This window comes from Candoia aspera, chromosome 3 (assembly GCF_035149785.1).
Source record: "Candoia aspera isolate rCanAsp1 chromosome 3, rCanAsp1.hap2, whole genome shotgun sequence".
Classification (NCBI taxonomy): domain Eukaryota; kingdom Metazoa; phylum Chordata; class Lepidosauria; order Squamata; family Boidae; genus Candoia; species Candoia aspera.
Window position 1 is genome coordinate 89,632,371 of NC_086155.1, and position 14,881 is coordinate 89,647,251.

Sequence of the window (14,881 nt, forward strand, 5' to 3'; positions counted from 1 at the left end):
TGGAATGATGTGGTTCTGTAGAACCTCTGCTTTTGAGGGACTGTGTAACAGTGTATACTGTAGAAACACCCAAAGTTTGATGGCATCTCCTCTGTTAATGTTCAGTTGCCTGTGATGGAGAAAGTTCTACTTGAATATATTGAATAGAATAGAACAGAGCAGAACAGAAACTTTATTGATTTAGTCATTTGACCATATTAAAAGTATAAAACCAATACAAGTATACAAGTAAATACAAAGAAAACAATAGAACAAATTCATAATAAATTGTCACCCCTACAGTTAGCCCCAATCTGATCTGAATAGTCTGTCCTCTTTGAAATGGCCTTTGATATAAAGAGTGCAGTCTTACTGGTGATATGCAGGTTTGTTCCCTGCAAAAGTAGGACAGTTTCTCCTGGATGCCCCAGTATTTTTTGGTTTTTAAATAAGAATCTAAGTGAGCAGTCCTTTCCGCAGCATATAGTTTGCAATCAAATTGAATATGTGCAGTGTCTTCAACAGCTGGCGCACCACAGATCCACAGTCTTTCTTCAAACGGAACTCCATGAAACCTCCCATATCTTACCATAGAATCTAGTTCTTCAAAACAAGCTCTAGAAAAAGCTCTTCTAAGATGTTGGGGCATATAAGTTGTTAAATACTTTTCTAGCTGGGAGGCTGATTTGTGTTGAGCCAGCCACTTCAAGGACTTGACATGTGTAAGGGACGCAATATCATCTTGGGCAGCCATATCCATGACCCTTGTTTGAAACTTTTCTTGGCCTTCAGATCTAATTGGACTTGGAATTGGATGGAGAATCCATATTGTGAGATGGTATTTGAAAGTTGGGCAGCCCAAGCACGAGGAGGCATATTATGCATATGTTCTTCAAAACAAAACTTGGGTAATCTATCTGAGTCCATAGATAGGATCTTCAGCCAATAGTTGAATACTTTATTTACCAAATGTCTTTGTATGCCCTTATTCCTGGAGTTGATGTAGACTTGTCCAACCCCAAGGTGCATTTCAAGAAAGTGGACTGTATCAGTTCTAATAAGGAGGCATTTATATATCCCCACAGTTCTGTGCCATATGTAATCATTGGGACTATTTTGCTGTTGTATACCTTTATGATTGGAATTAAAGAACCTGGAGAGCTGTGGTTGGTAAGCTGCATTATGGCATTGGCACAGGCTATAGCCCTTAAAGAACTCCTTTTGAGATGTGGGAGCCAGGAACCTGTTTTTGTAAAACCAAGCCCTAGGTATAAGTAGGACTTAACCTGCTATATATGTTCCCTATCCAGGCTCCAGTTGTACCTAGTCTGCTTCTTCCTGAAAACAACTACCTTGGTCTTAGATTTATTGATGTTCAGGTAGTTAAGTGCACAGTACATACTAAAGAGCCAGTTTGGTCTAGTGGTTAAGGCAACAGGCCAGAAACCAGGAGACTGAGAGTTCTAGTCCTGCCTTAGGCATGAAAGCTGGCTGAGTGACCTTGGGTCAGTCACTCTCAGCCCAACTCACCTCACAGGGTTGCTGTTGTGGGGAAAATAGGAGGAGGAAGGAGCATTAGGTACATTCGCCACCTTGAGTGATTTATACAAGTAATAAAGGCAGGATAGAAAATAAGATAAAATAAAATAAAATAAAACCTGTGCGGCAGTCTTCTCATTCCTACCTGAGTGTATGATATCAATACCATGTTGTTTGCTTAAAGCAGAATATTTACATGGTTTTTTTAACTTTAGGCATGTGAGTATTGGTTGAATGAAGGAACTTTGGGATGTCATTGATGCACAGATTAAACAAAATGGGAGCCAGTATACATGCTTGTCTGACCCCTTTATTGGTATTAATTATCCCTGTTAGGGAACCATGTGCTCCAGTGTGTACCCTTAGACATGAGTTTGAATATAATGCCTTGATTAAGGAGAGGAGTCTAGACTCCATGTTCAGGTCTATTAGTTTCTTCCAAAGAAGGTCCCTATGAATCAAAAGCTGCACTGAGATCTATAAAAGTTGTAAACAGTTGGCTCCCTTTAGCTGTACATTTTTCTATTAGGTGGCATAAAATAAAGCAGTTACTAATAGTGGAGTGACCAGACCTGAATCCAGATTGCTCTTTGGGTTGAAGCAAGCCCTTTTCAATTACCAAGTCCTCACTCTTGTGTAGAAGATGTTTGGCATAAAATTTGGCTACAATGTCAATTAAACTGATTGGTCTGTAATTTGAGGGATCACCCTTATCACCCTTTTTGTAAATAGGGACCGCAGTAGAGAGTTCCCAACCAGCTGGAATTTGGCAGGAATTATTTATATGAGTAAATAAACCTGCAAGTAGGAAAGCCCACCAGTTAATGTGCCATTTAAATAATTCAGGGAGTAGAAGATCTTCCCCAGGAGCCTTACTGGACTTCAGAGTCTGAATGAGTCCTCTAGTCTCCCATTCAGTCACCGGAGGCCAAGGTGGAAAGGAACTGCAGGCCTTCTATGGATCATTTTGTGAGCCCTCCAATCCACTGCAACTTGAGGCTGTGAATAATTGGCTGTAGTATTCCTCCCACATTGAGGCAGGTATAGGGATGTCCAGGGAGAACCCACGTTCCCACAATATTCCTGCAACCGAATGCTAAAAGAAGACTGGGTTTGGGTTTTGGGCTGCTAACTAAATTTAACCAGAGAGAGGACAAATGGTGAGACTTCTTACACTTGATAGTTCTCTTATACTTTTGTCTAAGCACTAGCATGACAGCATGGTTATTATGTGATGGACGATTCCGTGCTAAACGCATAGCTAGCCTTAATTTTTTTCTCAGGGAATAACACTCTGAGTCAAACCAATGAGGACCTTTTATCAGAGACCTTCTGGGGCGGGCCTTTTCAGTTAAAAATGTTCTTAGTCCTTCACTTAGGTTTTCACAGGCTACAAGTATAGAATACAAAAAGTCCCTCTGTCGGGGGGGAAATGGGCAGTGGCGAAATTTGATAAATAAATAAATAAAAATAAATAAAGTGCAAGGTGAATAACTGTGCCTACCAGAGTCAGGGCTTGATCAGAGTTCATGTAATCAGTCCGAGCTGTCACATCTACTCTGGCCCATTTTATCGTTCTGTCCTGGTGGACCTTTGATGCAGTGAAACCCGTCTATCATTTGTGGTGTAAGGTCTGAGGTCTGAATGCCCATAAAAATTTACAGCAACTGGTTGGTGGTCACTATCCTCTCTTATGTAAACCTGGATGTCTGAAAAAAGGGACACATTACTATTTGAAGCACAGATATAATCTGAAGTGCTGCTTGTTGTCTCTCAGTGGCAAGTAAAAGGGTAAACCAAACTTTGGTCCTTGCCCCCTGGAATTTGCAGGTTACACCTGCATAACAGGTTTAACAACTGTATGCCAGCAGCTTTTCTTTTCTGGTCCCTGGAAGACCATAAAGGTAATAGGGAGTGAAGTTTTCGGGAGATGTTCATATTACTGATACGATCCTGTGTAGAGGGCCCTAGCCTTGCATTAAAGTCTCCCAAAACAATTGTAACTGTTTTAGGAGTTTCTGAGGTTAACTCTATCAAGGTTTGCTCTACATTCACCCATATATCAGGGGAATAGTATGTAGATGTCTGTGGCGGTATATAAATGTTTAACATCACAATCACAGAGGCATTGTATTGAAATTTAACAGCTAAGCAATAAGGTGAAGAGGTACCTATGATGATTTCTGTGCCCTTCCATCCTAGCCCTTCCTTGATCAATATGGCCAAACCCCCTATCGCCCGGCCTTTCTCTTTTGCTTTCCATGCCGGGGTGACCCAGGATTTAAAGCCAGGTATCGAAATCTCTTCATCTCCTGCTGTTAACCAGGTCTCTTGTACTGCAATCAGACCAAAATTGGACAGAAATTCAAGTATATCACGTAGTTTGTTCTTCCATCCCGCTAGATTCCAAGTTAATATACGAATGGCTGAATCACTAACTATACCTATAGGAGAGCAGGAGGAAAAACTAATTGGGGGTGGGTTATAATGTAACCCGCTCAGATATTCATCTGCAGATATGAGGACAAGGGAGCCTGATGTATTCAGGTATACACACCAATTAGCGACTTGATTTTTTCTTGAAGACTCTACACAGTGAAGCGGCTTGCCGTGGTGACTTCCTTTTGCTGTAATATTTTGTCTGGTGTCCGTGTGAGTCTGGCACACCAATGCACTGGTGCTAGGATTGTCCATCTTAGGTTCTGTGTATACATCTGTGTTCCTAGGGGTCTGGGGGTCTCCGGTGTTTATTTGAGTTTGCTGGGGTGGAGGTGTTGCTACTCTGTTCATGGCAACGGGTCCATCCATACTATTGAGTTTTCTTCTGAGGGGACTCAATGGTCTGCGGACCATTTAGTGGAACTGTGGCTTGAGGGAGAAGCAAAGCATTGGTATGCCATGAACCAGGACTTACATCAGAGGAGATACGGTCATTGATTGGGTGCTGCGGGTTCAATTCCACTTCATCTGGTAAAATTACCAGATCATCTTCCTTCTGGTGGCTCTTTTGTTGAAAATCCTCAGTTGGATCAAAATGTATCAAGGGTGCCTGTGGATTGTTGTTATTGTTATTGGAAGCCTTTTTGGGAGATATTGCCACTAATTCAATCAGAGATTCTGCTGCTATACGTGATGTTAACAGTGTCTGTTGTAAATTACTTAGTTTTCTCAGTATTTCATCTTGCTCACTATTTGGAAGTGCTCCAAAGGAATGAATCAGCTGTGCTTCTAGAGCTTCATCAGATACCCTTCTGTCACCACATGAGTTGGGGTTACTTTTTGTCAAGGTCAACCTCTCAAGGCTATCTGCGGTGGGCAGCTTATCATTCCTAGAGCCTAGCCAGAGATCTTCAGCTTGCACAGTTGGATAAAAAAGTGAGCAAATTTTATTATTCTAAAACACACGTAATGGGAATATTTGAAACGTACTGAGAAAGGGTTTCATTTTAAGCAGCGAACCAGGAATGGTAGAGCATTTAAATGTCCGCAAAACTCTTACTTTCCCTTTTAGTGGGTAGCCATTCCGCTGCCTGTAAGTCTGTCAGATGGAGTTGACAGTGGAGGAGTTGACTTAAGGATAGAACAATAGGTCTTTTTATTTATTTTTATTTATTTATTTATCAAATTTCGCCACTGCCCATTTCCCCCCCGACAGAGGGACTTTTTGTATCCCAGTGACCCCTGTTAACTCTATTAAGATAAATATGTAGGGCAACCTGGTTTGTTTGAAGGATCTGAGTATTCCCAATTCCCCTCTCCCCCTTCTCATCACACAGTAATGGGGAGTTCACTCTCCTACTGGTATTGTAGTTGGGAGTTCAAGCATTTTTTGCTATTAAATGCAGGCTGCTCTCTCCCAGTGTTAGTTTGTTCTTCCATAAGTAGTCAGTTTGTCTGATTGTTTCTGGGTAAAAGCTTCAAAAGACTTTTTTAAGGAATCCATATTACTGTTTATTGTTGTTAAATTGTCAAAGAGAGAAAGTACAGTCTGTGCTGTTAAAAGGCATTGTCTAGATATAAAATTGTTAGCACTCTTATTTGTGGGATTCTTGACCTGTCCCTTCCTTATGGAAGCTAAAGTTGCTGGACGGACAGCGGCAGCAGCCTCAGGAGAGGAGTGTGTTGTAAAAGCATTTTTGCGATCTTCTTGAAGAGAGGTAGAGCGATCTAACAGTTGTTGTTGCTCGATCTCTGTTTGCAGATCCCACTCCAAAACACCCTGTTGTTTCATATAAGTAACGTTTCTGTCATCATTATTATTATTAGATTTACTTACTGGTAAGTCATTAATCACAGCTAGATAGTGAGCAATTTTCAGTTGCTTTGGAGGCTTTAAAATGCTGGTTGTTCCTGAGTTGGTTTGTTTGTTTGTTTGTTTATTATTTATTATAATAATAATAATAATAATAATATATTTTTATTATTTTATAATAAAAGAGGGGGACTCTGGGCGGTTCATTCTATGTCGCTTCTTTCTTTTCCCCATTTTCTTACTTGTTCCACAAAGTATTTAAAAATGTTCACTATTAAAATGAACTGGTACAGCCAGTCCCTTTGTCTTTAGTAAAAAAAAAAAAACCCTATAAATTTTAAAAATTATGGCAAGGTAAAATACAGTAAAATAAAAAGAATTTTAAGAGCACATGGATAACACGAGTGCACTTGTGTCATGTTCACCGTTTGAATGTACAATATACATCATAACGTTTCACATGCCATGGCGCTGACACGCGTTTCTGTTGAGAGGGAGCTGCTGTGAAACCTTGTACCAAGCTCTGTAGGGCGCAGCCGACACTGAGGAAGTATTCTACTTCTCTGGAGAGGCTGAAGATGACTCTAAGGAGCTGGCGGGAAACACCAGCCACCTGCCATGTAGAGCGCCTGTGGGCAGGTGGAGGAGGATGGGCGCGAAGATGCTATGGTGAGTGCTGATTGTCCCACTTTAGCAGTAAAAGTGAAATTGGGCTCCTGCACAAAAACTACAGAGATCTGGGCTTTAGTTGACTCTGGGTGTTCCAGGTGTCTAATTCACCCTGATCTGGTTGCTGCTTTGGACCTGCCTAGCTTCCCCTTCCAGCAGCCTTTGATCTTCACACAGTTGGATGGGTCAATGGCGGGGGGGGGGGGGCGCAACCCATTTCACTGTAACTGTCGCAATGCAAATGGGCAGCCACCGTGAGGCTTTAAAATTCATAGTAGCACCTGTTGGCAATCCCTTGGTAATTCTGGGGATCCCCTGGTTGACCTATCAAAGCCCATATATAAACTGGGAACACAGAACTGTGACTTTTAAAGATGGGTTTTACCAAGCCCCTACAGCGGAGAGAGCTGCATGTGCGGGGGTTGGAAGGGCTGTGACCGCCACGCCGTGCCCTATCTTGGCACATTTAGAAGGCTTGCCCAATCGATACCAAGACTTTGCAGACATTTTTGGGGAAATGGAAGCAGATCGGCTACCCACCCACCCCCATCGGAAAACTGACTGTGCAATAGAGTTGGTTCCCAACGCTCAATTGCCCAAGCCAAACATTTATCTGATGACTCAGAAGGAGCTTGAGGCATTACAGGACTTTATTGACAAAAATCTGTCAAGGGGGTTTATTGAACCTGCAAATTCCCCAGTTGGGGCCCCTGTGCTATTCCGGGAAAAGAAAGATGGCACGCTTCGACTCTGTACGGACTATCAAGGGTTAAATTCCATCTCAATTTGCAACAAGTACCCTCTTCTGCTCATGAAGGACATGTTAGCTCATTTGTCTAAGGGCAAGATTTTGTCCAAGCTCGATCTTCGTGAAGCCTATTTCCGCATCTGCATACGAGCTGGAGATGAGTGGAAAACCGCTTTTAATTGCCCACTGGGTTCATTTCAATACAAAGGCCTCCCTTTTGGGTTGGCAGGGGCAACTGATTAATGCAATTGATTAATGAAGTATTATGTGATCATTTGTTTAAAGGGGTCCTGGTTTATTTAAGTGATGTTCTCATTTACACTGAAACCGAGGAGGAACACGAACGCCTCCTCAAACAGGTGTTAAGCAAGCTTAGAAATGCCAAACTCTATGCCAAACTTTCCAAATGTGAGTTTCACAAGACCCAACTTGACTATCTGGGCTATAGCGTGTCTGACAAGGGCATTGAAATGGACCCTGCAAAAATTCAGGCAATTTTAAGTTGGGAATGTCCCCACACCCGGAGGCAATTGCAAAGTTTCCTCGGGTTCAGTAATTACTACTGCCAATTTATCCAGAGGTTCGCTGAGATTGCTTTGCCCCTCACTGATTTACTCCATACCAAGGGCTTGGGGGAGACACACAAAGTAAAAAACCCTGGGGCAGTGCTGAATTGGACACCTGAATGCCAGGCAGCATTTGAGAAGTTAAAAACCCTCTTCACTGCTGAGCCTATTCTACAGCACCCTGATCCTGAACCCTCCTTTGTGGTCCAAGTTGATGCTTCTGACTCCTCAGTTGGGGCTATATTCTTACAGAGAGATTCTGAAAATCACTTAAGATACTGTGCTTATCTGTCCAGAAAATTATCTGAAACCGAATGCGGGTGGCATGTTTGGGAAAAGGAGGTGTTTGCTGTAAAAGCAGCTTTGGAAGCCTGGCGTCACCTCCTGGAAGGCGCTAAATGCCCTTTCGAGGTTTGGACCGATCACAGGAATTTGGAAGCCCTCCGCACTCCCCGGCGTCTCAGTCCTAAACAAATTCGCTGGGCTCAATTTTTCAGTCGCTTTAACTTCCAGTTAAAATTTATTCCGGGAAATAAAAATTTTCTGGCCGATGCTTTGCCACATTTACCTCAGGACCTTGACCAGGTGGCAGATGTGGTTGGGACTGTTCTCACTGAACCACAACTGGACTTGGTTGCTGCAGGCAACCCTGCCCCCAGCCCAGTCTGGGAAGCGGAAAGTGCAAGTTCCTTGTCAGTTACAGAAAGACTTTCTCCAGGTGCTGAAATCTGACACTTGGTTCCTAGCTAATAGAGACAATGTTTCTTTTGAAGATGGTCTTGCTTGGGTGGAACACCGCCTTTATGTACCTGAAACTTTAAGAGATGACATTTTACAGCATTCCTGTTAGGACAATTCCCATGATGATAAACTTGCTGGGCTTTTTGGTTTTGTTAAAACATTACATTTGGTTCGTCGTCAATTCTGGGGCCTACCTTGAGATGCGATGTAAAAGACTATGTGGCTTCCTGTCCTGTTTGTGCAATGTCCAAACATAAAGAAGGAAAACCACAGGGGCTTCTACAGCCAGTGGCCAGCCCGTCCCGTCCCTGGGATGAGATATCTATGGATTTTATTGTGGATCTTCCTCCCAGTCAGAAGAAAACTGTCATTTGGGTTGTAAAAGATTTTTTTTCCAAACAGGCACATTTCATTCCATGTGCATCCATCCTGTCTGCCCCGCAATTGGCGTGCCTATTTCTTATCCACATCTACTGTCTCCACAGTAGCCCCTCCTGTTTGGTCAGCGACCGCAGGACACAATTTACTTCCCAGTTTTGGAAATCATTTTTAAAATTGATTGGCACCAAACAAGCGCTGTCCACCTCTTCCCATCCTGAGAATGACGGATCTACTGAGATTTTAAACTCCACTCTTGAACAATTTCTTAGAGCGTACATTAACTACCATCAGGATGATTGGGTAGAGTTACTGCCTTTTGCTGAAGTGGCTTACAACAATGCTGTCCATCAAAGTACCAGGCAAACCCCTTTTCGTGTGGTTTCTGGTCACGACTTTGTTCCCATCCCTGAACTGCCACAACCCCCTTCCCAAACATGTTCTGCCTCTGACTGGGCTGTTAAGCTGGCTGATTCCTGGCCGGTGATTCAACAGGCTTTGGCTGATGCCCAGACTGCTTACAAGTTTCAAGCCGATAAGCATCGTTCCTTGCAACACGACTTCAAGATTGGGGATCAGGTGTATCTATCTACTAAATTTATCAAATCACCACAGCCCTCTAAAAAACTTGCTCCCAAGTTCATTGGTCCTTTCCCTATTGTTGGTCTTATCAATCCAGTTACTGTTAAGTTGGACCTGCCTCACAATTTGAAACGCTTGCACCCTGTTTTCCATTGCAGCTTGCTCAAGCCTGTCCACCACTCCTCCTGCTGGCATCCCCAACCTCCTCCTCCTGCTCCGATCATGATTGACGGCCAACAGCACTTTGAGGTCAAGGAGGTCGTTGATTCTCGCAAGCTTCGAGGCACCCTCCAGTATCTGGTCCAATGGAAACACTTTCCTCATCCTGAATGGGTGTCTGCTCACCACGTTAATGCCCCTGATTTAGTTCGCCGTTTCCACTTGGCTTACCCCTTGAAGCCTGCTGCTTAGTGTTTTCTTTCTTTTGGGGGGGGGGCAGTATGTCATGTTCACTGTTTCAATGTGCACTGTACATTGTAATGTTTCCCATGCCATGGTGCTGACACACGTTTCTGTTGGGAGGGAGCTGCTGTGAAACCTTGTACCAAGCTCTGTATCTGTGTTCATTGCAGTGGAATGTGTTTGGGTTATGTGCTCTGTTCAAGGACTTTTCCCGCAGACCATCAGAAGCCATTAGGAGCACCTGGGATTGTGAACCTGGGAAGATTCTATGGGGGGAGGGATCTCATTTACACCGAGGGTTTTTAGTTTGCATTTGGTGCGCTTTTATCATTCTCAGCTTTCTCTGTGATCCTGCATACTATTCTTTAATAAATCAGATATCTTTGAATTCCTGCTCATGAGTCTGATAGTGTTTTAGAATAGGCAAGCATTACAACTCGTGGCCATCTTGGCTCCTCCTCTTATGTACTTGAATATATTGTATATTCATTTGGTACAGAGAATCCAGTCCTAATCTGAGAATTGATATTATTTATCTTCAACTACAAAGTCGGACGCGGTGGCGCTGCGGGTTAAACCGCTGAGCTGTCGATCGGAAGGTCGGCGGTTCGAAACCGCGCAGCGGGGTGAGCTCCCGTTGCTCGTCCCAGCTTCTGCACACCAAGCAGTTCGAAAACATGCAAATGTGAGTAGATTAATTGGTACCGCTACGGCGGGAAGGTAACGGCGTTCCGTGAGTCATACTGGCCACATGACCCGGAAGTGTCCTATGGACAACGCCGGCTCCAAGGCTTTGAAACGGAGATGAGCACCGCCCCCTAGAGTCGGACACGACTGGACTTTACGTCAAGGGAAACCTTTACCTTTACCTACAAAGTCGGAGCTGGACTCTGATTGCACCATTGGAGACCTTATGGCTGCACACAGTCCCCCAAAGCCATGGGTGTGCCTTCAGAGAGCCTGAAGAAATTAGCCATCTTCAGAGTGACTGATGGAAAGAAAAAAAACAACATCAGGATAACTCATCTCAGTTGTTTTAATTAATATAATTCAACATTAATTAATTACATGAAAATATTGTATTCATTATTTGTATATGTCTTTCCTCCTGTCTCTTTGGTCCCGAAGATGTTGTGCAGCCCCTGAGCTAGACTGACTCATGGTGAAATGCGTGTGCATGTGTGTACTGCCTGCCCTGTATGATTTCTCTTGGGACATTTTTATGCATGGCTGCAACAAGGGGAAAGGATTGACATGGATTTTTTAGTGGCCTCAACTGCCTGAACAATGCAGCAGTATATAGGCAATGCTTTCTATATCATCCTGTAATATGGCCAAGATTGTAATCTAATAAAGAAGAGAAGAGCTTTTACATAGTCTATAGCTGCTCAATTTTGCACACCATCAATTTCCTATTGGAGGACCTCTGCAGAAAGGATATATTAAGTTGGCATGCAAAATCTGCTGCCAATTTAGCTAGACTATGTGAAGGACAGAGACAGGCAGAACATGGGAAATGAGTAAGAAGCTATAGGGCAGAATCTGGTCAAAATACCACTTTAAACAGTAGGTTCCAAGTCATTAAATCACAGCTTATGCTACACCTCAGAGATTTCCTGAAATAACAAGACAGTATGTGATAAGTAGGAAAGTAAAAAAGACAGATGTTATATTGACCTCCTGTTATTAGAATCTGGTCTGCTACAGTATTAGAAATATTAAAGACACTCGTAAACCTTTTCTTTGGACCCTGCTACAATTGCAATGACAGGGGAAAATTTATTAGGCTAATATTAGCCAATGTGCTTTTCCAAAGAGAAAATTAATGTTGTAATCCCAGGGAACTTTCCCTTTTTTTCTAGAAATAGGTTTATAGAGCCAATTAATATTGATCAAGTCACTCTCCTGAACAAGAGAATTCTTCCTATGCATTCCTAAAATGAAGACATTGATGTTCCAATCTAAGATCTCATAAATTATCCAGCAGCACTTAAAGAAAAGTAGTCGCAGTAATGAAAGAATTGAAGCGACATTGAAAAGCACATCTATTTGTATTCCTGCAGATAAAAATGAAAATTAATGACACTGACATACATTGATGCTCTTAGAGTTATCATGGGCTGGGATATGAAGTAGCTTGAATTTTACAGAGGATAGTGTTACCAGATTTGGATTCAAATAAGATATGCACATGAATCAGAATAAATTTGGATGTTGCTAAGGTCTTGGGCAAAATGTGCTACTCTTTGAGCTTTGACAAAGAGTTGTCAGTTTTGAGGGCATAACAAGCAGCTATTAAACTTTGACCAGGCCTAAAGCTGAATACCTAAAGCTGAGAATCTGTACCATCTTCCTGAAACTGTGAAGCAGCGACAGCTGTTTGAAGGCTCAGTGTAGCTGCTTTATGGCTCTCCTGAGGGCCTCTGGGCATGCAGAAGACATTTCTATTGGGATAGTTGGATATTTAGCTTGTCAGAAAATATTTAGGAAAAAAGGGACCAATTTCACATTTAGTTCTTCCACATGGTATATCAGTTGGATGCAGAAGGGACCTGAACAAACTGGCTTTCTGGTCCTTGAAATAGCAAGTCATCCCTATTTCTATTTACCATTAAACCATTAACATGCATTTAATACTGTTAAAAACTATACATAAGACAAAAAACACGGGAAAGTGTATTCCATAACTTAAAGACAGTATAACCATTTTTCAGGCTCTATACTTCCATGGGATCCCCAGGCCTGATGACAAAACCAGGTTTTAAGGGCCTTTTGGAAGGTCAATAGGTTTGGGGCCAATCTAACCGGGGGGAATTATGATCCAAAGGGCAGATGCCACAGCAGAAAAGGCCCTCCTCCTGGGTACTGCCAGATGAAGTTCCTTAGCAAATGAGACGTGTAACTTGCCCCTCCTGATGGACCTGATGGAACAGGTAGATGTAATGGGTTTGCTCCATTACAGAGTTTGTGTGCATGCACGCACACAGAGAGAGACATGTGACAGCTGTACAGCACCTTGGATCTGTTCCAGAGTGTGAGGTATCAGTATTACACCTACCTGCAACTCCTTAATGCAGCCAATGCTGTTTGCTTGCATTCCTGCATGCTCCTAAGCACCTTTTTAGAATGAAATCTAAGGTGCTGCCCAGCCCTATCAGACTACAATAAAGTCATATTCCATTATACTATATTGCATATAGAATCCAGAGCTGGGCAAACACTCCAGACATCTTGATTCAGAAGACTGAGCATGCACAGGTACCAAAATGAGAAGGCAACCAGAAATATTTTCCCCAATTATATCAAGTAATTATAATTAAATACAGAAAATCATTCTTCCAGTCACCTCTGTTGCTGTTTCCCTCTCTTTGTCTTTCCTTTTGCCATTTAGCTTCTTAACAGGAATAGAAAGGAATAGCAAAAGGCAAAATGAATTATTTCCTTTCATTCCCTTATCCTTCTCCCTTTCTATCTTGTCATGAGTTAAAAACAGTGGCCATGGTGGATACTGGGAAGGTTGTCTGGTCGTATACTCTAATAACTGCAAACCTACTAGAGCTATCCTGCTATTAACCAGGTTTAAACACTGGAAGGCTTACTTCTCATTTCCACTGGAACCTTCCAGAATCCAGAGTTCCAATAAACTCTTCCACTGTCCCTAGTTCTTCTCAAGAGACATTTCTCAATAAAGGCCATGTGCCAGGAGCTCACAACCTTTTCTAGGTGCCTCCTCAAGTAATGTGCCATGTGCTCTACAAAAGGCCAACATCCTGCAGGATCACTGAAATTTCATAAATCACAATTATGATTATTTTATCATTCTGTTCTGTTCCAATTTATTGGGAAAGCCTTTGGGAGTCCAACCTCTACCAATACCCACCAACAAAGAGGAGCTTTGAGTTGTGGTACTCATTCTTCCAGGGGGTTCACTGGAAAGTTACCAGCTTTGAAAAGGCTAATAACACCCTAACCTCCTATGGTGGTTGATACAAAAACAACACACCTGTGTATCCTACTATTATGATAGTTTTTTATATGACACCTTTGTCCTAGGATGCAGTCAAATAATCAGAATTCATGCTATGCAAAACAACAAATTTGCTGAATGGAACTCCAAGTTTCAAGTTTGGTGAAAACAAAGAAATTGAAAAATAATGGAAGGTGATAAAATATAAGTTATATATTCATCCATATAATGTATGGTTTATATGTATGTGATATATTATAATCAACCATTGTTTTGCCATCAGTAATACTCTATTTTGATCTGCAATTGTTTTTTGCATTGTTTGGCCTCGTCTCTCTATTTTCTGTCTCATGTTTTTCTAAGACACCTTTTACTGTAAGCATGCCATATGGCATATACCATCTGGGGTACCTATTCTGCAGTGTTAGGTGATCATTAGCCTTAATTAAACCAATTATACCTACATTGCAGGATGTCATGGATGATGAATTGGAGACCAAGTATAGGTTGTCTTATACATACAGTATACACAAACATCTTAAGGGAACCACAAAAGGAGTTGAAAAATCATCTCAATAAAAATATAGTGAACCAGATGCAACAATGGTAAAGAACACTCAACAATAGTAGACAATATAATGGACTGGATTTAGAGCAGTGATACGGTACTGTGATATTCCAAACATGGCTGAACTGCAGCCATTAGCAGCCCTGGTTAGTGTGGTCAATGGAGAAGGATGCTGTGAATAGCTGCTGAGAGATTCTACTTATATTGAACACCAGCAGGTAGTACACAACTAAGTTTATCCTGTGTGGGACCTATCAGGCATAGAAGCAATATATCTTTCTATGGGGTTCAGACCCTTGACTGGGAATTGAATTCATAAGCCAACCCCCATCCCTATAAAAATAATTCCCCAGTTATTATTCCCCAGTTATCCCTATAAAAATAATTCCCCGGCTGGTTATTAGAACCAGTATTTTGATCTCAAATGCGGGGAATACTCCATTATTCTTCCCTGGCACTTACCCCAAAGTGGGAAGTCCCCTTTATAGGT